Source organism: Lutra lutra, chromosome 2 (assembly GCF_902655055.1).
Source record: "Lutra lutra chromosome 2, mLutLut1.2, whole genome shotgun sequence".
Taxonomy (NCBI): domain Eukaryota; kingdom Metazoa; phylum Chordata; class Mammalia; order Carnivora; family Mustelidae; genus Lutra; species Lutra lutra.
Window position 1 is genome coordinate 185,828,851 of NC_062279.1, and position 22,451 is coordinate 185,851,301.

Here is a 22,451-nt window from a genome sequence, read left to right on the forward strand (position 1 = left end):
ACCCAGGACCCCAGAGGCCCACTGAAGACCAGGGAGTAGACACTAGGAAGGACCAACAGTCCATTAATCCACCTCCAAGTCCTTCATCCACACAGAGGGGAGGACTAGGCTTATGACTTGGGACCCAGTGAATTACGTTAGCCAGGCCAAGACATAGCTCACCATTAATTTCATTACAATGAAGAATCTGTGTTCAGGAAAGCTCTCGAGTGCTTTTGCTTCTGTTCCCACCCAGGCTTTGCCAATCAACCTCTGCAAAGAGCGAACCAAAGGATAAAACAAGCAAAGGTCAATTGATGAATTATAATCAAACGGTTGTGAAACATTACAATTTTGGTGCTTGAAAAATAAAAAAAAGTCTACAAAATGTCAGCTGGATAACAGATAATTGGCCAGAAAAACATCCAAGAGAGGCTTGGACTGCTTTGGGTGTGTAAGGAGTGCCTCCCTTCAGTACCACGAGGGTGTGGTGAGGTAGAACTGGGGTGGGAGCTGGACAACTAGGGACTTACTTCAAGTCCTGCCAGCTCGGCAAAGAGTCTCCTGCTTCTCTGGGCTGGCTTACCCAGCCCACATCCCAACCTTCTCTGCTTGTTGTACAACCTTTTACACTGTTCCCCAGAAGAGCTCACTTTCAGCCTTACCACTTAAAACCACACTACTTTTGTGACCCTCACCCTTTACATCAGTCCGGCTTTGTTCAGCCTAACAGACCCAGCCTCCGCATTTTCTTTAAATAATGAGAGAACATTTGCTGTCTGGAAATATCAGCCTGCATCCAAATTTAAAAAAGAAAAATAGGGGAGGAAAGCATTCAAACAAAACTGTTGGAACTGGGATCATGTGGTAACATACCAAATAAAGGAAAACAGGAAAGCAATTGCAATATTAAAAATGGATGACTTCCTGTATGTAAATTCTTCACGGACCTTGTTGATTAAAGTGTGGTCAATGTTTGTTGGCATGACACCTTTAGATTTCACGAGGGTCCATACGGTGGGACAGTTCTCCAGGATTCAGAAATCCCTCTCTCCCCCATTTTAAAAGCATTTGCTTATAAGTTTGCCTATAGGTATCAAACCTTTTCTCTTTGGTCCTCAATGCCTATCAGAGATCAATTCCTTATCCTTTGTTTCATTGATACATCTAAGGAGAATTGACTGAATATTGAGAATAATTCAGAGGAGAGCAGAGATAGTTATCAGTGCATGACACCATGCACCTTGATAACTGCATCTATTGCCCACATGGTTTGAAAGTAGCAATGGAGAAAATTGTGTATCATTCTGCTGAAAGAGCATTCCTCCACTCTGAATATTTGATGAGCACATACTGCTCTTACACATTTGGGACATACCTATGCCCTCAGTGAGCTTATATTGTAGTTAGAGAAAACAACAATAAAAAAATAAGCATAGTAAATCAGTAAATGACATAATATATTTTAAGACAGATGTGTAACAACAATAACAAAAAAAGACAAGAAAAGTAGGGTAAGGAGGATTGGGCAGGTGGGTGGTATTAAATAAGGTCGGGTGGGCCTTGGGAAGAAGATAATTTATAAACAAAGGCAAATAGCTAGGCAGATCTCTCAAGAAGGTGTCTGGGCTGACACAGCAGCCCAAAGGTCCTGAGGCAGAACCAATGATTGGTTACCCTGAGACTTGCATTCCCTCTCTTCCTCTATCAGGGAGGCTTCAGACAAGATAGTTATTCTCCATGGGCAGCAGAGGGGATGACTTTGAAGCAGCAGGAACAACAAGAAGATGATTTCAACAGGGACAGCTCTTTGGAACAGGGCTGTGTCTGGGTGAAAAGGGGGGTAAAAAAGTTAAAAAAAAAAAAAAAGCGGGGGGGGGGATACGTCCCAAGATTCCATTCCCTAAGAGGAGACTAAGAACTGGAATCTAAAGGGCACACTCAAAACAAATCAACAGGAAACAAGGAGCCTAGGGTTTTGATTCCTCATGCAGTTACGAGTGCTGCTTGGTGTCTTGTGAAGCACTCATGGAATTTGGCCTTGGATCACAGAATTTTAGGACTGAATTGTTTCTTCCTAGCTGTGCTTATTCCCTAATCCCCTTCTCTCAATTGCCTTGGTCCCTGGAGTTCTCTTAACTATTTTCTTTTCAGGGCCACTCTTGAAACTAGATCTGGCCATGGGATGATCAGTAGTTCTTGGCGCTGCTCCCTCCTCTCTTCACCAAGGCAGATTAATTTACTGTAATCTGAGGTCCTGGGGGAATTCATACCCATGGTTAGAGGTATGGGAGTGGCCAGAGCCTGAGAACTCAGGTATTTATCGAAAAGTGTTTGATTTTCTCCCATAGCCATTATGGTTTAATGATGAGAGGGAGGGATGGAACTAGAAGTATGTGTATTTAAAATCCTCCCAGCTACCCATCTTTCTTGTAAGAAAGTCAACACTCTTTAAATGTCTTCATGATTCTGGTCTACCTTTCTAAGTCCCCTCCTCACTGATTGAACACATTGGCACTTGCCTTAGGGGCTCTGCTTTTTACTGCCTCCAAGTACATGTACTTCCTATCCTGGAAGACTCTTTGAGCCCCCTCCTCACCTGGCTAAAGCCTTCTCATCCCTCAAGTCCCAGCTTAGTCAGTCAGGCAGCTTAGTCAGTCCTGCCTTGGGGAAAGATTTCCTAGCCCCTAAATTAGAATGGGCCCTTCTCCTTCCAGAACTTAGCATGACACCTGGCCCATAGTAAGTGCTCAATAAAGATTGCTGCTTTATGAACTCATTTGATGGATGAATGAAAGAGCAAATGAACAGAAAGAGAAGCTAAGATCAGTGTGAATTTTTTAAATTGAGGACCAGGAGGGAAAAGAGAAGGAACAGAGAATCAAAGAAAATAAATTTTTTAAGGTCTGAACTGCTTTCACATAAGGCGATATTCAGACCAGTTCAACCAGGTCAATTACCAGAGAAAGCGACAGGGATTTGTTCTAGGACACTCCTTTTCTGGCTTTCTGTTGAAGGTAACATTGTTAGCCATGTTAGCAGACACTGAAAATGAGTTGGATCCCCCACCAGGGTTGAAGGGGTAACACAAGAGCACAACCAGGAAAGTTAAACACATCCAACTTGGAGGGGTAAAGAAACAAATTCAAGAACATAACTTTTTGTTCTGTCTTGATCCACTGTGGTGGTGATCTTGGGCAAGTCACTTAACTTTCTGAATCACACTTTTATTGTCCAAAAAACAAACTTGGGGCTATTTGGGAAAAAGGGATATTAGCCAAGCTTATGTATGACCAAAGGTCCCACACAATAGTGGTATTATTAATGATCACCAATGCTATCCCCAGCTGTTCTCTGTAAGGTTTTATTAGTCCCACTGCTGTTTCCTGATTTGTTTCCATTCAGGAAGCTTTGAAATAATGGTTAGCAGAGGGGCACATTGCAAAAATAAAAATTTTCACTCTTTTAACTTTTCCATTCACTTTAATCCCACTGCCCATCCTTCCTCTCTCTCCAGCTTCAGCTGGAGTCCTGCCATTCCTGTGATCAGTCAGGCACTGGAGAGAATCTTACTCCTGGTGGGGATGGGAGGGTGGGGGTAGGGGGAGTTCTGGGCCAGCATGACTGTTGAGTGTGATGTCCTTTTGTGGTGCCCTCAAAAACAGAAGTGAGGAAACAGGCCATCATTTATCATGTGGCTTTGTAATGGATGCTGATAATGCAAAACAGCCAGGCAGCTCTTGTCGCTCCAATGAAGTACTGAGTCAGCTGTTGGGGGCCAAGTCGGAAAGGGAGGGTCCCTGTGTGACTTGCCCTTCTGCCAGGGATCTCCCTGCAGTGACAATTGCCCACTTGCTAATGGGGCCTGACATTTGCCCTGGGAAGGCACACAGCCTCCTACCTTATGCATATTGACAGTTTGTGGCCTCTAGGGGGAGCTGAAGACTTCTCTCCTTCCAGGCACTGGTACCCATACTCCCCAAGCCAGGCACACTATTGGATGCAGGTGCTAGAGGGTGGAGCTTTTGGCATGATGGCTGGTGCTGGCCCTTGAACCAGTCACTGTGACAAAGGAAATGTAGCATTCTGGTTGACCAAGCCTAGGTCAGCTGCCTGCTGTTGTTTGGAAGGGAGGCAACCTAAGCCATATGTTTGCCACAGTGAAGCATGAATCCAGGGTGAAGGAAGAGGAAGTGTGATGGGCATAATAGCAACCACTAGAATTATGTCTCCCATTTCTCTGCATTCCCATGCTTTTGCCCAGAGAAAGATTCCATCAATATGGGTTTATTGGGGGCACCTGGGGGGCTCAGTGAGTTAAGCCTCTGCCTTCGGCTCGGGTCATGATCCCAGGGTCCTGGGATTGAGCCCCGCATCGGGCTCTCTGCTCAGCAGGGAGCCTGCTTCCTGTTCTCTCTCTGCCTGCCTCTCTGCCTACTTGTGATCTCTGTCTGTCAAATGAATAAATAAAATCTTTAAAAAAAAAAAAAGAAAAGAAAATTTGTCTTCCCCTGGCTTTTACGACATCACACTGACTTTGTTTTCTTCCTACCTCACTGGCCATTTGTTCTTGGATTCTTTTGCTGATTCTCCTCCTTCCTCCAGTCTCTGAATGTTCAGTGTCCAGGGATCAGTAACTGGACCTCTATTTTTCTATTTATGCTCACTCTTTAGGTGACCTCAGCCAGTTTATGTCTTTACTACCATCCATGCGCTACAATCCCAATATGAACCCCATATCTTATATCTATATTCCTGCTTGATATTTCTACTTGAATGTCTAGTAGACACTTCCCAAACTGTTCCATGTTAAATTGAGGCCATAACAGCTCTCTTTCCACTACTATCAAAAGAAACAATTCCTCCAATAATCCAGTAATTCAGGCAAAAATCCATCATGCTGTCCTTGACTACTTCCTCTCCACACCTTACATTCCCCATCTTGTCCATCAGAATATTCTTTATCTTAAAAATATATTCAAGATTGAATACGCTCTCTACTGCGACCACCCTACTCCTACAGGTCTACACCCTACTCCATAGGTCTCCCTGCTTTTGCTTTTGTCTCCTACCTCATATTTATCCTCATGGCCCAATCTCAACATGCTAGCCACACTGATTCCATTAAAATATTAGTTAGATCATGTCAGTCCTCTGCTTAAAAACCAGAGTCCTCAGAGTAAAGGTTAAGTTCTCACTACCTGCAGGAGGACCTATGTTAATCTGTCTCTAACTTACCTTGCTCACTATCTGCTGTTAATCTCACCCTTATTCTCTACACTATCCACTCCACCTTCTTCAGATATTCCAAGCATGCTTCCACCCCAGGGCCTTTGCCCTTGCTCTTCCTTCTTCCTGGAAAGCTCTTCTTCCACAAGGCTTACTCCTTAACTTCTTTAAGTCTTTACTCAAAAGTAAAGTCTGTCCAAAATTCAATACCCTCGCTATTCTTGTTCTATTCCCTTCTTGTTTTTTTTCTCTTTTCTTTTATCAGTAACATTCATATATTATTTTTACTTATTTTATCTTGTACATTATGTCTTCTCCCACTAGATCATTAGCTTTCTGAGGACAGAGCTAGTTTTGTTTGTTCTTACCATTAATATCTTCTTAGGATCTACAATAGTCCTTTAATGTGGAAAGGAAAGTAAACAAAATAACATAATTGTACAACTAAGATTTGAGACCCTTGAAACCCATGCTCTATATTTGGGCTTGACTTTTAATTAAATTCAGTCATGGAGCAGGATTGGTTTCCGAGTCTCTAGGCCCATTCTTGGTCTAGAGAAAGCCAGGACTGTTTTCTATTCATGTCATTTACTAGCTTAAAAGTTTTCAATAGCTTCCCTATTGCCTTAGGATCAAATTCACCCCTCCATCATCTGTGCTTTTCCAAGGTTATCTCCTGGGTCAGCACTACATTTGTCTTCTCTAACTAAATTGGTCTATCTACTATTTCCCCAAATTATCTTACTCCATACTACTTCTTCTCCTTTTTTTCTCATCTGAAACACCTTCCTTCATCTCCTCCATCCATCATTGTAAACCCACCCCATTCTTCCATGATCTATTTCCTTCTCCACCTGCTGACATCCAACTCATTTATTTAACTCACATTGTGCTTCCTTTATAAAGTTTTCCTTGAATACCCCACATGAAATGAAATGCTCCTTATCTAGTAATTTTACAGTATTTTTTTTCCTTACTTACTCCAGCTTTTTTCACAGTACCATAGTGAAGTAGTAAAGTAAGGGTCCACCCCAGTCTAGAACATAACTTCATTGATTCAAATCCAGGTCCTGACACTAACTGGTTGTATGACCTTGGGCAAGTAGTATAACCTCTCTGTGCCTCAGTTTATTTCTTTGTAAAATGAGGACAATACTTGGCTATCTTAAAGGGTTTTATGAGAATTAAATGCACTAATATTTAAAATACCTGGAATAGTGTCTCTACTCTGAATGTTTGCTATAATTGTGATGTTTGTGCTGGTTAGTAATATATTTTCAGTCCACTTGATTTTGGGGTGTGTGAAACATAACAGCTGGATTTATTTCTAGTTGCTTAAAACATATACCTTAATTTTACTAAGTAGTAAGTATATCATTTTTTCTTTTTTTCCCAGTTTGAAGGTACAGGTCAATTAAATCCAGTTTAGGGGATTCTTGGTACTATAAACAATTTCATTGATTTTTTTCTTCTGCATACACAATATACAACCACAATGCAAGTGTGAAGTTGACTTGAATTGACTTCAACTCCTGTTTATTGAGTTAACCCACTGTGAGGAACAGAAACATGAAGACAAAGTCCTTCCTTGAACTACTATCTATTCAGAAAGATCAACATATGCACAAATAACTTCCCAATATCTGTTATATGCTATATAATATATAGTTCTTTTATTTCTATTTTAAGATTTCAGCTTTCCTTAATTTCTCAATCATAGCTTTTTTATAATTTTGAATCCAGGATGCATTAGTTCATTTGAATCAGTTTCTTGTTTTAATGTGGGGACAGAAGACACTAGTTGTAGTCTATTACTGCCTACTTAGAGAAATTGTTTTTGAAACCCTGCCTGTTAACCTTTAACCCTGAGTTCTGTGCATAGTTTCCATATTCAAATAAATGATTAACTCACTTACCAGTGGTACTTATGAGTTCTTAGCTTAGTCTGAAACTTTCCAGTCTAGTTCAGAGACCAAGGACGTTCCAGAATCATCTCCCCAGGCTCTTCTTGAGACACATCTTTGGCTGCTTCATTTGTCTTCCCTTTCCTGGTCATGCCCCCACTCCTTTTCTCCCACCCCTCTTCACTCTCCCAGGAGGTACAATGCATCTGGTCCTCGTTGTGGATTTTTTATTTTTATAGATGTTTAATTGGTTATGCAGGTGAAAAGATGAAAAGTAAAGGGTGCATCTTTCTAAATATTTATTCAAAAAACAAATTCAGCAATATTCAATCTAACTTCTTGTCTTCCTCAGGGGCATTGCATCAACATCCTCTTGTTCAACAGCGGCCTGAGACACTTGACCCCTGAAGATGAATCTTGAAACTACTGCTTAATACCCATGAAATTAATTGTTTTTTCACACCTAATAGTATCTTCACTCTGCACTCTGGATAAACAGGCTCAGAAGTGGTTTATATGCCAGGTTGTTTTCCTTCTGAAAGATGATCCTTAAAGTAACTTCAGAAAACAGAAGGGCAACTCCAGAGATTAAAAAAAAAAAAAAGAGGTCATTATTATGTTAAAAAGCTCTTCAGTAGGCTATGATGCTGTTCACAAATGTTATAAAATAATTTTCCACCAGTTACTAATTTTAAAATAGTTTAGAGCAATAAGACTTATAAGGTGCCTATGAGGATAGTAGTTTCAATCATTTTTCTGAAGGTAGTTAAGATAAAAAAAAGTGCTCTATAGTCTGATGCAGGTCACTTTAGGATATAAAACACTAAGTATTTAACTGTTGAAAGGGACAAAGAGATATTCAAACAATGACATGGATTAAAGAGGTTGTGGTAATGGCTCCTTTTCCTAAAAATCAATAAGACTGGCCAAGAAAAGGAGAATGGTCCTTCCATATTGCTTTGGAAATCCTCCAGTACATAAGCTTCACCTTTAAGATATCTCTGAGGTCCAAGATTAGGGAATGTGAGTCAGGCTTCCCAACTGTACTCAGTGCCCTTGGACCCAGGCTAATAATGACAAAGGGAAGGAGCCACACAAAGAATCTATCTTGAAGTAGATGAAAAGAAAATACAAGAATCATTAAAATTCATCTCTGTGTGTTTTCTCAGTGAGGCCATAACCAAACTATGACCACAGTGTTTTGGTGGACAGAGCCCTATCTTTTATCAAGCATTTGAACATCCCAGTAAAATGGCTATATCATTTACAGAAGATTAGAGGAATCTACATAATTCCCCAAGCCAAAAACTACTGAGAGGATGTGAAGTTCAATCAATGACCACAAGGATAAATAAAAGAGAAATTCAAGATCACAAATCTCAAAGAGATCAGTGAGACAGATGAGATCTTCATGGGCAGAAAGAGAAACAGAGGCAGCAGAGATCTCTGTCCACAGTGCTCAGAAAAATGAAGTTATTTTACACAAGGCTGTACTACCAGAGGATTTGACTGCAATTTCCAAGGCCCACAGAAAAGGGTTAGGGAACCCATCTGTTTTGTTGAATGGTTTTCTGGAACTTCATCAAAGTGAAAAAGAACCCTACTTAATTAGTCAGAGTCTATCAGATGCACACCTGAAAGGAAGATAAAGCTAACAGTCATTAAAATGAGGGTGGGGTTCTTGGGCCTCAGTGAAGAGCACTGGAACATTTGCCAGAAAGTGGTACACTGACGCTCTTTTGTGGAGAAGAAAAAGGTCTCTGGAAGACAACCTGACATGAAAGTACCAATCATTTAAATAAGTACCAATCATTTAAAATAAAGAAAACTGTTTCAAATGTTTTTGTATTACCTTGTTTAAACTTCTCAACAAATGTGAGATTCCAAAGGAAACTGAGGCTCAGGGAAGCAAAGCAGTTTTTACCAATTTTACCTAGTTAATAAGTTTCTACCCAGAATGTAGATCTAAAATAAAAGTTTCTGAAGTCCCTGCTATTTTCACAATATGCTGCCTCCATATGGGGCAATAATCTCTGTGTGGATGAGAGAGGAAAAAGACCAAGATAGTATTTTGAAGAGAAAAACATGAAGTATTTCCATTACTGAATAGTAAGATAATCCTTGGAGGACAAATGGATAAGCCATTCTGCATGTACGTGCTGATGAGATCACTTTAATATGTCAGCTTTTGCTGGCTCCAGAGCCCCATCAGCTGAACATCGGGACATCAACATCAGCTGAACACCTAATTCTTTTCCATTAGGATTCTCTTACCTTTAGAATCCCCAGGAACCCCCTGGGTGTCATGGGCACAGCAGACTAATGCTATCCTTTAGTAACACTGCTGCTGTTCCTCAGGTCCCAGCTGCCTATTCGCATACCTCAGGGCTCCACCAGTGGTACTGCCACCTCTCAGCTATCTCTGCTACACTGACAATTACTGAGCTACTTCTTTACTCTTCCCTACTCTGCCTACCTTCTCTGAGCTTGCACTTATACATTCAAATGCCTTTCAGACATCCCAATGGGATATCCTGAAGACATCTCAAACAGAACACATACAAAAAAGAAATTACCTTCTCCAAAAATCTTCTTTGCCTCTTGTGGGATGAACTTTGATGAATAAATGACACCAACACTCACAGTGACTCAAATAAAAAACCTAGAATCACCCTATGGCCTCTTTAACCAGACATCAAGTCCTATCAGTTCTACCTTCCTCACAACTGTTTTATCATTCCTCCCTATACCCCGAAGGGTGAGTTGGTAAACCAAATGCTTTTGGGCCACACACACATTCTTATTCACCTTGTTCCGGGCCTCCTTATCTTCCCCGTCTTCACTGTCTTCTGTGTTTCTTACCAGGATCATCATTCCAAAATGCATATTGTATGGAGTTACCACATTCCATACAATGCAAAGTCTTAAGTTTCAAATTTAAATCCCCTCATGATTTGCACTCTACTCATTTTTCCACTCCACATTAAATCATTGGCCCATTTACACTTTCTTAAATCTATTGACTCCAAAAGAGCATGGAGAGATGATATACACTGGAGCTCAGATGTAGACAGTGAATAATAGGGTTACATTTTCCAAGAACAAGTAAGTTAGATTATGCAGAACTGATATGTCAAAGAAGAAACAAAAGATGGCTTGGTATTCGAAATGAGCAACAATATAGGGGATTGAAAATACTGAACTTCAGCAACTCTCTTAATCACATCTGTTTTCCTGTGTTCCATGTTCCAACTAATGAAAGAGTAATCAAAGCAAACAGCTTTGGAATGAAAATAACTTTATGAAGAATGTATGGACTGACTGTAATCTGTGGAAGAAGCGTGAGTGAGTGAATACCAGTGGAGATCAGAAACAAGACTGATGGTTTGATAAAGAATCAATGGAGACTCAGAAAAAGATGAAAATGATTAACACTGAGAGATAAAGCAGCCTACTGCAGAATCTGGGAGAAATTTCCACTAACCTTAAGGCAAACTGAAGTGTACTGGGAAAACAAAATGAGTGTCTGTGCGTTCCCACATGAAACAAAACTATTAGCGACCTGAGAGAAGGTAACAAGACACACATATTCCTTTCTCTTGCTCAGGGACACAGAGTCATATTTAAGACTTACTTAAGACTTACTTTAAGTCATATTCTAGACCCACTTATAGACCACTAACTTCTCTAAGACAACATTGTGTGTGTGTGTGTGTGTGTGTGTGTGTGTGTCCATCCTTATGCAGGTGTTTCTTTATAAATAGAGTAAGTAGAGGGATAAAGGTATGAGTAGAAAGCAAAAGAGTCAATGCTAAGAATTATCATCTTTTTAATAATAAGAAGAGGGATAAGAAGGAAAACATTCTTATAGCACCTAATATGCTAGGCATTCAGCCAAGTGCTTTTTATATATTAGTTAGTGTTTAGAACAACCCTGTATTAGTCAGAATACTAGCATAAGCTATGTCATGGGGAAAATAAAGTAACTCCAAAATCTCCATCTTTGGCACAAGTTTATTTCTTATTCATTCAAGGTTTGATTTGGGTAAGCTGTGACTCTCCTGCACCTCGTAACTCAAGGATTCAGGGACCCTCCACCTTGAGATACCACCCAAGGACACTGTTGTATTGAAAGAGAGGGATGCAAAGGGCAAACTGGCTCTTACCTGCCCCAGTCTTGAAATAACATATGACTTTTCCACTCCCAGGCCATTGGCCAGAAGTAGTCACATGGCCCAAATCACAGCAAGGGAGGCTGGGAAATGTTGAAGAGCCCATGGATATCCCAGGGAGCACAGTCTCATTTACAACCATATGAGAAAGATAATAGCATAATCTCCATGACTTTTATGGATGATGGGAAACTGGCAAACAAGTAAAAGTAATTTGCCCAAATTCACAGTTAATAAGTGGTAGACCTGGAGACAAGCTGGCCTAAAAACAGACACATAGACCAGTGGAACAGAGTAGAGAGCCCAGACATGGACCCTCAACTCTACGGTCAAATAATCTTTGATGAAACAGGAAAAAATATACAGTGGAAAAAAGACAGTCTCTTCAATAAATGGTGCTGGGAAAACTGGACAGCTATATGTAGAAGAATGAAACTCGACCATTCTCTTACACCGTACACAAAGATAAACTCAAAATGGATAAAAGACCTCAACGTGAGACAGGAATCCATCAGAATCCTAGAGGAGAACATAGGCAGTAACCTCTTCGATATCAGCCACAGCAACATCTTTCAAGATACGTCTCCAAAGGCAAAGGAAACAAAAGCAAAAATGAATTTTGGGGACTTCATCAAGATCAAAAGCTTCTGCACAGCAAAGGAAACAGTCAACAAAACAAAGAGGCAACCCACGGAATGGGAGAAGATATTTGCAAATGACAGTACAGACAAAAGGTTGATATCCAGGATCTATAAAGAACTCCTCAAACTCAACACACACAAAACAGACAATCATATAAAAAAAAATGGGCAGAAGATATGAACAGACACTTCTCCAATGAAGACATACAAATGGCTATTAGACACATGAAAAAATGTTCATCATCACTAGCCATCAGGAAGATTCAAATTTAAACCACATTGCAATACCACCTTACACCAGTTAGAATGGCCAAAATTAGCAAGACAGGAAACAACATGTGTTGGAGAGGATGTGGAGAAAGGGGAACCCTCTTACACTGTTGGTGGGAATGCGAGTTGGTGCATCCTCTTTGGAGAACAGTGTGGAGATTCCTCAAGAAATTAAAAATAGAGCTTCCCTATGACCCTGCCATTGCACTACTGGGTATTTACCCCAAAGATACAGATGTAGTGAAAAGAAGGGCCATCTGTATCCCAATGTTTATAGCAGCAATGGCCATGGTCGCCAAGCCGTGGAAAGAACCAAGATGCCCTTCAACGGACGAATGGATAAGGAAGATGTGGTCCATATACACTATGGAGTATTATGCCTCCATCAGAAAGGATGAATACCCAACTTTTGTAGCAACAGGGATGGGACTGGAAGAGATTACTCAGTGAAATAAGTCAAGCAGAGAGAGTCAAGTATCATATGGTTTCACTTATTTGTGGAGCATAACAAATATCATGGAGGACAAGGGGAGATGGAGAGGAGAAGGGAGTTGAGGGAAATTGGAAGGGGAGGTGAACCATGAGAGACTATGGACTCTGAAAAACAATCTGAGGGTTTTGAAGGGGCTGGGGGTGGGAGGTTGGGGGAACCAGGTGGTGGGTATTAGAGAGGGCACAGATTGCATGAAGCACTGGGTGTGGTGCAAAAACAATGAATACTGTTATGCTGAAAAGAAATAAAAAATTAAGAAAAAAGGTAAGTGGTAGACCTAATACTTGAACCTGACAATCTGATTCCAGGATCCATGCTTCTAAAAATTATATCATAATGCCTCTCAAAAATAATATAAATACCAGTGATTTCATTAATGGTTTACATCAGTGAAACAAACAGTGAATGGTGATAGAAAACCTTCTCTTAAAATCTCAGAGCCAGGTCACATGAGCACCAGCTGGACACTGGGAATTAGGCATGAAATGTACAATCATCTTTCCATAGATCTGAGAAAGGGCTCAGCCAGAAGGCTGGGATTCAGCAAGGACAATCAAGGGAAATCCCTGCATCTTGCTTATTGGAAAACACATAGAGATATCTCTCTTACTGAGGAGGAGTAGCATGAAGAAAATCAACTCAAGACATATGAGAAAAGTACTGAAAATACAAGATAAAGGAAATAGGAGATTGACAGTATAGTTTATTCTCAAGAGCAGGGGTGAGCAAACTTTATGTAAAGGTCCAGATTTGTAAAGGTCCATATTTTAAGCTTTGCAGACCATACTATTTCTGTCACAATTACACAACTCTGCAAAAAGGCACAAAAGCAGTCATAGAAAATACATAAATGAAAGAGGTGTGGCTATATCCCAATAAAGTTCTGCTTTCAGAAAAAGACAGAGAACTAGATTTGGCCCATGGACTTAGTTTGCCAAACCTTGCTCTAAAGAAAATGAAATTAAGATATATTAACAAACAATAAACATTTGAAAAATATTCAATGTAGTAGGAATCCAAGAATTATGAATCTAAACAATGATGTAATTATTTATCAACAAACAACTGACAAATATTTTTTAAGAAGTTATTGTTAGAAGATGTTCAGTGGAATGATTTATATACTTCTGAAAAGGGTGTGAATAGGTGAAATTCAGCCTGAAATTAATCAGTTGTAGAAAATTATATATATATATGTACACACATATATATATAATGTATACATACATATCATGTTAAATGAAATAAATCAGAGAAAGACAAATATTGTATGATATCACTTATACATGGAATCAAAAAGCCAAACTCAAAAATAGAAAGTAGAATGGTGGTGGCTGGGAGCTAGAGATTGGAGTAAGGGGAAGATGTTGGTCACAGCATACAAATTTCCAGTTATAAGATGAATGAGTTCTGGGGGTCTAACGCACAGCGTGGTGACTAGTATTTTAATAATACCATTTTGTGTACTTAACAGTTAATAAGAAAGTAGAACTTAAGTATTTTCACCAAGTCTTTTGTACAAAAGAGATAATTACATGAGGTAATTGATATGTTATCTTATTTTGGCAATCATTTTGTAATATATGTGTATCAAATTATCACATTGTATACCTTAAACTTACACAAGGTTATATGTGTGCATATTATTATATATCTCAATTAAGCTGGAAAAATATATACATGCATTTATATGTGCCAATTTTATAAATATTTATTTAAGACTGTATAAGATAAAGACAGAACATAAGCCATAAAATGTTAATGGTGAGTTAGGATGCAGCATATGGGAAGATACATCTTTACTTATTTATTTTTTTACTTTTTAGTCTATATATTCTTAATTTGTTTTCTTTTAATAAAATAAAATTAAGATGAAGGTACATCTGTGAATTTTTCTACATAAGTGTTTCACAATCAGAAAAAAATTATAAAATATAAAAGGAATTTTTTATTCCTTTTAAGTCAGACTTGAACTGAATTTTCAGCTATAAACTAGCTGATCTTAGTCAAATTACTTTATATCTCTGACCTTTAATTTTTTCACCTAAAAGAGTAGATATAATCACTGTGTGTGTGTGTGTGTGTGTGTGTGTGTGTGTGTGTGTGTGTGATGTAGCATATATTAGAGTCTCAATAAATATTAGTTAGACTTTTAGAAAGACATAAATTTTGGATTGCGTGGAAAGGGCTGAGAGACTGGGAAACTGGGAAATGATCATTGTAAAAGCTTTGAAAGTTGAGGAAAGACAGCTAAGAGATTTTTTGTACATGGTGGGAGGGAGAAGAGAAGGGGAGAGAAATGGAGAGTGACAGAGGAGACATAACGGAGAGGGGTTGGGGAGAAAAAGGGACAGAGAGAGAGGGAGAAGGAGGAAGACTGAAATTGTTGTAGCGATATTTCTGTGAATGGTGGATTATGGATGATTTTCCTGGTCAGGATTCTGATGACTGTAAAACACTTTCACTTAGGAGTTGAGAGACAGAACAGGATGCGGGAAGAAACACTATGGTTTCTTTTCTGAACACAGGAGCTGAAAGAAAAGCCCTCTTTTAGAAGAAAACTGGCAAATAGGCCCTGGGGATTAGGCACCAGGGCCAAAGTGGGGGCTCAACACAGCAGGAAGCTCAGGTTGTGAGTGTCAACGCCTGATGAACAGGGAATGCCTAGGGAGGAAGGTCGCCACCGACTGCACCCCAGATCCTACCCCTGTGGGTTTGTTCCCTGAGAGTTCCACATTGCAGCAAAGCTCCTTCAACATAGCACAGAGTCGCAGTAGAAACATTTAGGGAAGTAAAGGAGGAGGAAGAGAGAAAAAAAGAAATAAATACCGAAGAGATGAAATGAGAAAAGGACTAGGCTCTCACAGTGGGTCTTCAGAGCAGAGGAATACTCCACCTTGCTGCTGGGCAGGTCACCGGGGAATCTTTCATAGACAAAAGAGCCCATTCACCAGACACCAGAGAGGCAAGGCCGGGCATCAGTAGCAGTTTAGCAAACAGTTCCTCAAGTATCCCTTGCTCTTCTCACCTCCAAGCACCGCAAAAGTGTACCTTCACACCAGAAGCATTTTCCAAATGCTCCTTGTCTGTCTCTTCCTCACATTCCTACTCCCACCTTATACCCCACTAAACATGTGCACACATGTCAGCTCTTCTAGCTGACTCCTTATTTACATCTTTACCTTTGAGCATTAATGTCCCTATATCTGGGCTGTGACTCCTAGAACTCTCTGTTGAAACCTGTGTGACACTCATTGCTCTGCAATGGCATTGTCTGTGTGCTGGTCAGTCTCATGCACTGAACTGTGGTGAGCAGTTTAAGGACAGAGATGCTGTCTCATGGCCATTTTTCCCACATTCCTATCACAGCATCCAGTATACAACTGTGGCTGGGCTTTTCTTACAGTCACTTTTCAGCATGCCTCCTTCATCACCACACCCAACAGAGCTCCTTTAGTTTAAGAGCCAACTCCTGGCACACAAGACAAAGTGATCTCAAGAATCCTGGAATGAGAAGCAAAGAGCAGCCAACAGAGACCTGTACACAATGGGGATGATGGACTCAGGCTCTGGCAACAGACAGGATCAGGATTGCAAAAAATGGCATAATTTCAACCTTACTCACCTTCTGAACATCCTTCCATTTTGTTTAGTATTTCTTGCAATATTGTAAAGTATTTGCCAAAGACAGGACAGAGGTGAGTGTAGGAACTCAGTCTACCAGTCTCCATTTGACTTTTCATTATTGTTCTCCATACAATCTTAAACCTCAATCTGTAGTCCCTCTTTTCTTGGCAATCAGTTAGAAACCCATTCTTGGTAGAACTGAAGACATGATTCCTTTGTTAATAAGGAAATCAGAATGACACTACTTACTTTATTTACTGAGCACTCATTCTAAACCCATGTCCTATGCTAGGTGCTTTACATACATTTCAATTAGCCCTCAAAGAAACCTTTGAAATGAACATTATTGTCCAATTTTGCACATGAAGAAGCTGATGAAGGTTGAGTCATTTGCCCAAGGTAATATATTTAAAAAGCATTTATAGTCAGAATTTGATACAAGTCTTTTTTTCCTGTCTAAACTGTACTGCCAAGAATTATAGATATAAAGGACTGAGTAGAGATCATTCAGCAGAAATTGAGTTAAGACCCCAGTCTCAAATTCTATGTTCAACTATGATGGCAAATGACTTATCTAGAAGACCAGGGATTGGGTTAGACTAGTGATAAATGTGCAGCCTTTGAGACTTCAGCTGTAATGATAGCAATCACAGACCTCAAAAGCATGTTGGAAGTTGACCCCAATTAACACCACTGGGCATACTCAGTTTAGCTGTAATATCATGTAACTTCTACACATCCTTAAAGCTCCAGGTTCTGTTTTCCAGGATCATTGATGACAGTTTTGTTTTCAGAACAAACAGCTAGAGGGGGATAAGGATTCCCAGTGGATATTTACTTGCTAGCAGTGTCTATGACCCACATTTTAAGCCCTAGAAGTAAACACAGTCCTCTTGCCAAGAGGTCTGTCCATCATGTTGGTTCAGACAAAGATAAACCCAATTAGGTATAACCAAGAAAGTGAAGAAAGTTGCTGTGTGGAGGAAAATTCTGTACCATTAAAAAGGCATCAAGACAAATCTACTTTTCTAGGGGTTTAAGAGTGCCAGGGTAACTGGATTAACTCTGACATCTGTGCTCAGATTTGAACCTTTGGTAGAAGAAAAGCTTACAGCTTAATTTTGCAAGACCCAGCATGGAACCTTTGTTGACCAGTAGGGAGATGGGGTATGAGAAAATTGGATTAGAGTTTCTGATATAAGGGATTGAACAATCAAGAAGAAAACGCAGTTAAAAGCAGTTGTACCAGACAAGTCTTTCCTCTGTGTGATGTTTCAATTCCAGAAAAGATCACAAGCTGGATAACCACACCATCACTGATCTGTTCCATCCAGCAAGTGGCAGAATCTCAAAAGCTTTTGTGCCGGTAACTGTAAGGAATAAATCCTTTTTAAAGACATTAGTTTTAAGCTCTTATTATTTCCACTTCTTTTAGAGAAAAAGGAGCAGCCATCTCCTAAAAGAATGCTCCATCTTTACTTGTTATTGATGTTCCTACTTCTATCCTCTATCTCACCACCCATTTCAGTCAGCAACCACCTTCCCTTTTCCCACCCCAACTATACATGAGCTGGTGTCAGTGGTAATGCCCTTCCCAATGTTCTCAAATCCCTATCATTTAATTTAAATTGTTATATTTTTAAATTAAATATATTAAATTTATATTAAATCATTTATATTATATTATTAAATATACAATTTATTAAATATATTAAAATTATAATATATTAAAATTGTTTATACATCTCCCGCATAAGAATGTAAGCTCTTTATCTTATCCATTTTTCTTGTCAGTATCTAGCAGAGTGTGACACACATGGCAAGTTCTCAAGAAAGGTTTATTGAATGAATTCACGGATGGATGGATGGATGGATGGATGGATAAATGACTGACCTACGGGATCCTCTGAAGGCTTGTTCTAGGAAGACATGCCTGGATGATCTTGCAGAACATTCCATCTCCTCCTGTCTTCTTCTGATGAGTTACTTAACATCACTGAGGCTTATATTTCTTATTTATAAAATGAAAGCAATGCTACCCATTTCGTTAGGTTGTTGTGAATCTCAGAGTAGGTAACTCAGGGTGAGTGCTGATCCATGAACCAGACATTGTTCCTCATCACTCTCTCTATATTTAGTCTATCTTCTACTGGCATAAGTTGTCCAGGGTTACTCTAGGACAGTAGCAACCATGCTATAATGAGGCAAAATTATAATGTGGCTCCAAAAGCTCAGGAATTTGAGTGTTCAGAGGACTTTTTTTTTTTACTGGGGCAGGAGAAGAACTATGTCAATTCCTCAATTCAGCTTACTTTACAATAGAAACCTTGTAAATTAGAGTATGTAAGAATACTCCCAAACTTCCACTTCCCACAAATTAAAGAATAAATATTATGAAGAACTTCCTGGCTTATGACACCTAAAAATGCTGGATAAAAGATATTAAAATGCGGGCGCCTGGGTGGCTCAGTGGGTTAAGCCGCTGCCTTCGGCTCAGGTCATGATCCCAGGTTCTGGGTTCGAGCCCCACATCGGGCTTACTGCTCAGCGGGGAGCCTGCTTCCTCCTCTCTCTCTGCCTGCCTCTCTGCTTACTTGTGATTTCTCTCTGTCAAATAAATAAAATCTTTAAAAAAAAAAAAGATGTTAAAATGCTTAAATGAGTTGTCAGGAAAAAAATGGAAATCATTAGAGTCTAAAAATATAAAAAAATACAAATTTTCAGAGGTAACCACCCTAAAGTAATCAGACCCTGAAAACATTTGCTTATTCCTGGTGGCCTAGAGTCTTCATTTTAATGGAAATCAAGGAGGGATAAAGATACAATGCCTAGGACCTGAACAGGATGAACACACACACAAATCCCTAAATAGGCCAGGACCCAGAAATTGACATCTTTAATGCAAGGGTAAACCAAAAGAAGAAAATCTAGCCCACAAAAGAACATAGTAAAGAAATATTTTATCTCAGTCTTGACTCTGAGTAGAGACTAAAATTCCTATTCACAAGTAGTTCTCATAATGTTTTAGAGCCAGAATCTGGAATTTACACTCCATATGTGATCCCCAAATACCTAACCTTAGAATTTAATTTTTTTAAAAGATCTTATTTATTATTTGACAGAGACACAGCAAGAGAGGGAACACAAGCAGGGGGAGTGGGAGAGAGAAGCAGGTTTCTCAGTGAGCACAGAGCCTGATGCAGGGCTCAATTCCAGAACTCCAGGATCATGACCTGAGTCAAAGGCAGTTGCTTAAGGACTGAGCCACCCACAAGCCCCCTTAGAATTTAATTTAAAGTGACTCAAGATTACTAATGCCTTCCTAGGTAAATATACATACCTTAAGCAAAGGCCTCAAGTATTTCCTCAGGTAATTATAAACTCACTAAAATATAAAAATACAAAACACAAGAGGAAACAAGACATTTGAATGAGAATAAGTAGAAATAACAATAGGATTATAGTTACAAAAATGGCTGATATTGGAATTACCAATTAGGAAATATAAAGTGGTTAGGTTTGATATAATTATTTTTACAAAAAGAATATTTGAGGTATAATAAGGTATAGGAACTATGAAATGTGATCAGGTAGATTTGAAAAAAAAGAACCAAATAGAACTTCTAGGTGAAAAAAAAAAAAAGCATAATAAATGAACTAAAACCACAGTAGATGGATATAGCATTAGATACAATGAAAGAGAGAATTAATAACTGGAAGGAAGAACTGAAGAGTTATTCAATGTGCAGAAGAGGGGAAAAGAAATTGAAAAAAAATTAAATGAAAGTTAAGACATGGGAAGGAGATGATAGCAGTAGACATTGTAGTCACGCTGTTACGGATACTCTGGGGTTTCTCTGAGAGGCTCCTGATTAGAGGTGCCAATGAAATATATAAGCCATTACACAAGTTGTTCTGGATATTCCCAATGGATTGAATAACATGTTTGAAAATGGACTTGGGCGTCTGAAGACTCTGGTTTCTCAAATTACATAGTAGGGCTTTGATTGGTTAATCTTAGAAGCTTAAAGTGAAAATAAGAAAAATAATGGACAGGCGCCTGGGTGGCTCAGTGGGTTAAAACCTCTGCCTTCGGCTTGGGTCATGATCCCAGGTTCCTTGGATCAAGCCCCACACTGGGCTCTCTGCTCAGCAAGGATCCTTCTTCCTTCTCTCTCTCTGCCTGCCTCTCTGCCTACTTGTGATCTCCATCTGTCAAATAAATAAATAAAAATCTTTTTTAAAAAAGAAAGAAAAATAATGGAACATTTTACTCTCTGGAACATATGGATTTCAAGGGCATCAAGAAGAGACCCAAATTATATCTGGAACTTAAAAATGAAAGCATAGGCGCTCATTTCAATGCCTATACCTCCAGAAAGTAGACCATATATTTGCCAAAGAACTCTTTAAAGATTTGCCAACAGCTTTAGAAATTCTTGATGATATAATGAAAAACAGTACATTGGGAGAAACAGAGTCAAAGCCAAGAAGTTGTTTTTTATTATCTACATGTCACAACTTATCAAAATACTGCACTTCGATGGGTGGTTTGGGGACTAATGGAAAACTTCAACCCTAAAAATCATAAGGACTTAGTGAACTATGTAATCACATAAGGTGCCAAGAAGAGTCCCTACTGTAACTGGAAGAGTTTCCTATGATGAATAACTTGAGTTAGCAAGGTTTCATTTTTGTGACTTTTGTCCACACACAAAGAAGAAATACCAACTCTGCCTCCATGAAAATTCACAGGAAATAAGAACTGAATGAAGAATGACAAGGTGGCTTTGGCACGCCTCACAAGAGCTGTTGAAACTGTTGGTTAGGCACATCCATATACAATCTCTTTCAGGGGTGTAAATACACTGATTGACAACTAGAATTGCCATTCCAGAGGAGGAATAAATTTATCTAGCAAAACAACTAAGCTCATTTGTCATGGCAACCTCTGTCCTAGCTTCCAGTCTTTCCATATTTCCTACACAGATAGAGAATTGTGGGGAAGCTATATGAGTTATGAATCAGCCATAATTGCAGACATGTTACATATTGTTCCTAAAAATAATATGTGCTTATGGATTCATATCACTGAAAATAAAGTTGCACAAGCCAAAATTCCTCTAAAAACAAACATCTTGTTGCAACTCTATGGTTCAAGTTCAAATTATAATGATATTGAGAGGTTAATGTTATATTATAATAGAAGAATTCTCATCCCCTGAGCTTGAAGCTGACTGCAATGCAAGGGTAAAGCAAAAGAAGAAAACCTGAACTTAACACTGCAGATGCTAAGACAGCTCAAGATGTGTGCACTGAATGTATTTAGGATGAGAGCTATTGCTGTTGTTAGTTTCATTGAGCAAGATTTTAACTGGATTTGCAGTAACCTATGCTGGTTTTGTGATTTAAATGCTCTTAATAAAAATATTTTGAATATACTGGTAGTTATAAAACTACCAGAGATCTGCATGTTTTAAGCTATTAAACTTTAAAGGAAAAAAATAAAAAATGAACACATGTATTTGAGAAAGAAGACATGGAGACTATAATTAAGATATCTAACTTATATTAAATTAGAATACAAGAAAGAAGTAATAGAGAAAATGTAGAAGCAATATTCAGAGATGTTGACAAAGAATTATTATGAATTTACAAAAGACAGAAATCCTCAGATTTAAGAAACCCAATGAATCTCCAGCAGAATAAATAAAAAGAAATACAAGGCTGATAGATAATTTGTAATGAGACTGCAGAACATCAAAAGAGGGAAGGAAGGAAGGAAAGAAGGAAGGAAGGAAGGAAAGGGAGAGGAGGGGAAGGAAGGAAGGAAAAAGAAAGGAGGGGAAGGAAGAAAGGGAGGGAGGAAAGGAGGGAGGGAGGAGAGAAAAGGGAAGGGAAAGGAAGGGAAGAGAAGAGAGGAGAGGAGAGGAGAGGAGAGGAGAGGAGAGGAGAGGAGAGGAGAGGAGAGGAGAGGAGAAGAGAAGTGAGAAGAGAAGGGGAGGGGAGGGGAGGGGAGGGAAGGGGAGGGAGGGAGGAAAAAGAAAGAGAACCTTAAAAGCAGCTAGGAAAAAAAGATTACTGGCGAAGGCAAAGAAGCAAGTTAGATTGACATCTGATTTCCAAATAGCCACAA

General features: G+C 39.2%; 1 pseudogene; it reads left to right on the forward strand.

Moving 5' to 3' along the window:
* The first annotated feature begins 1,735 nt into the window (after positions 1–1,735).
* LOC125094176 (mitochondrial-processing peptidase subunit beta-like) lies at positions 1,736–21,540 on the forward strand (annotated as a pseudogene).
* The last annotated feature ends 911 nt before the right edge of the window (positions 21,541–22,451 follow it).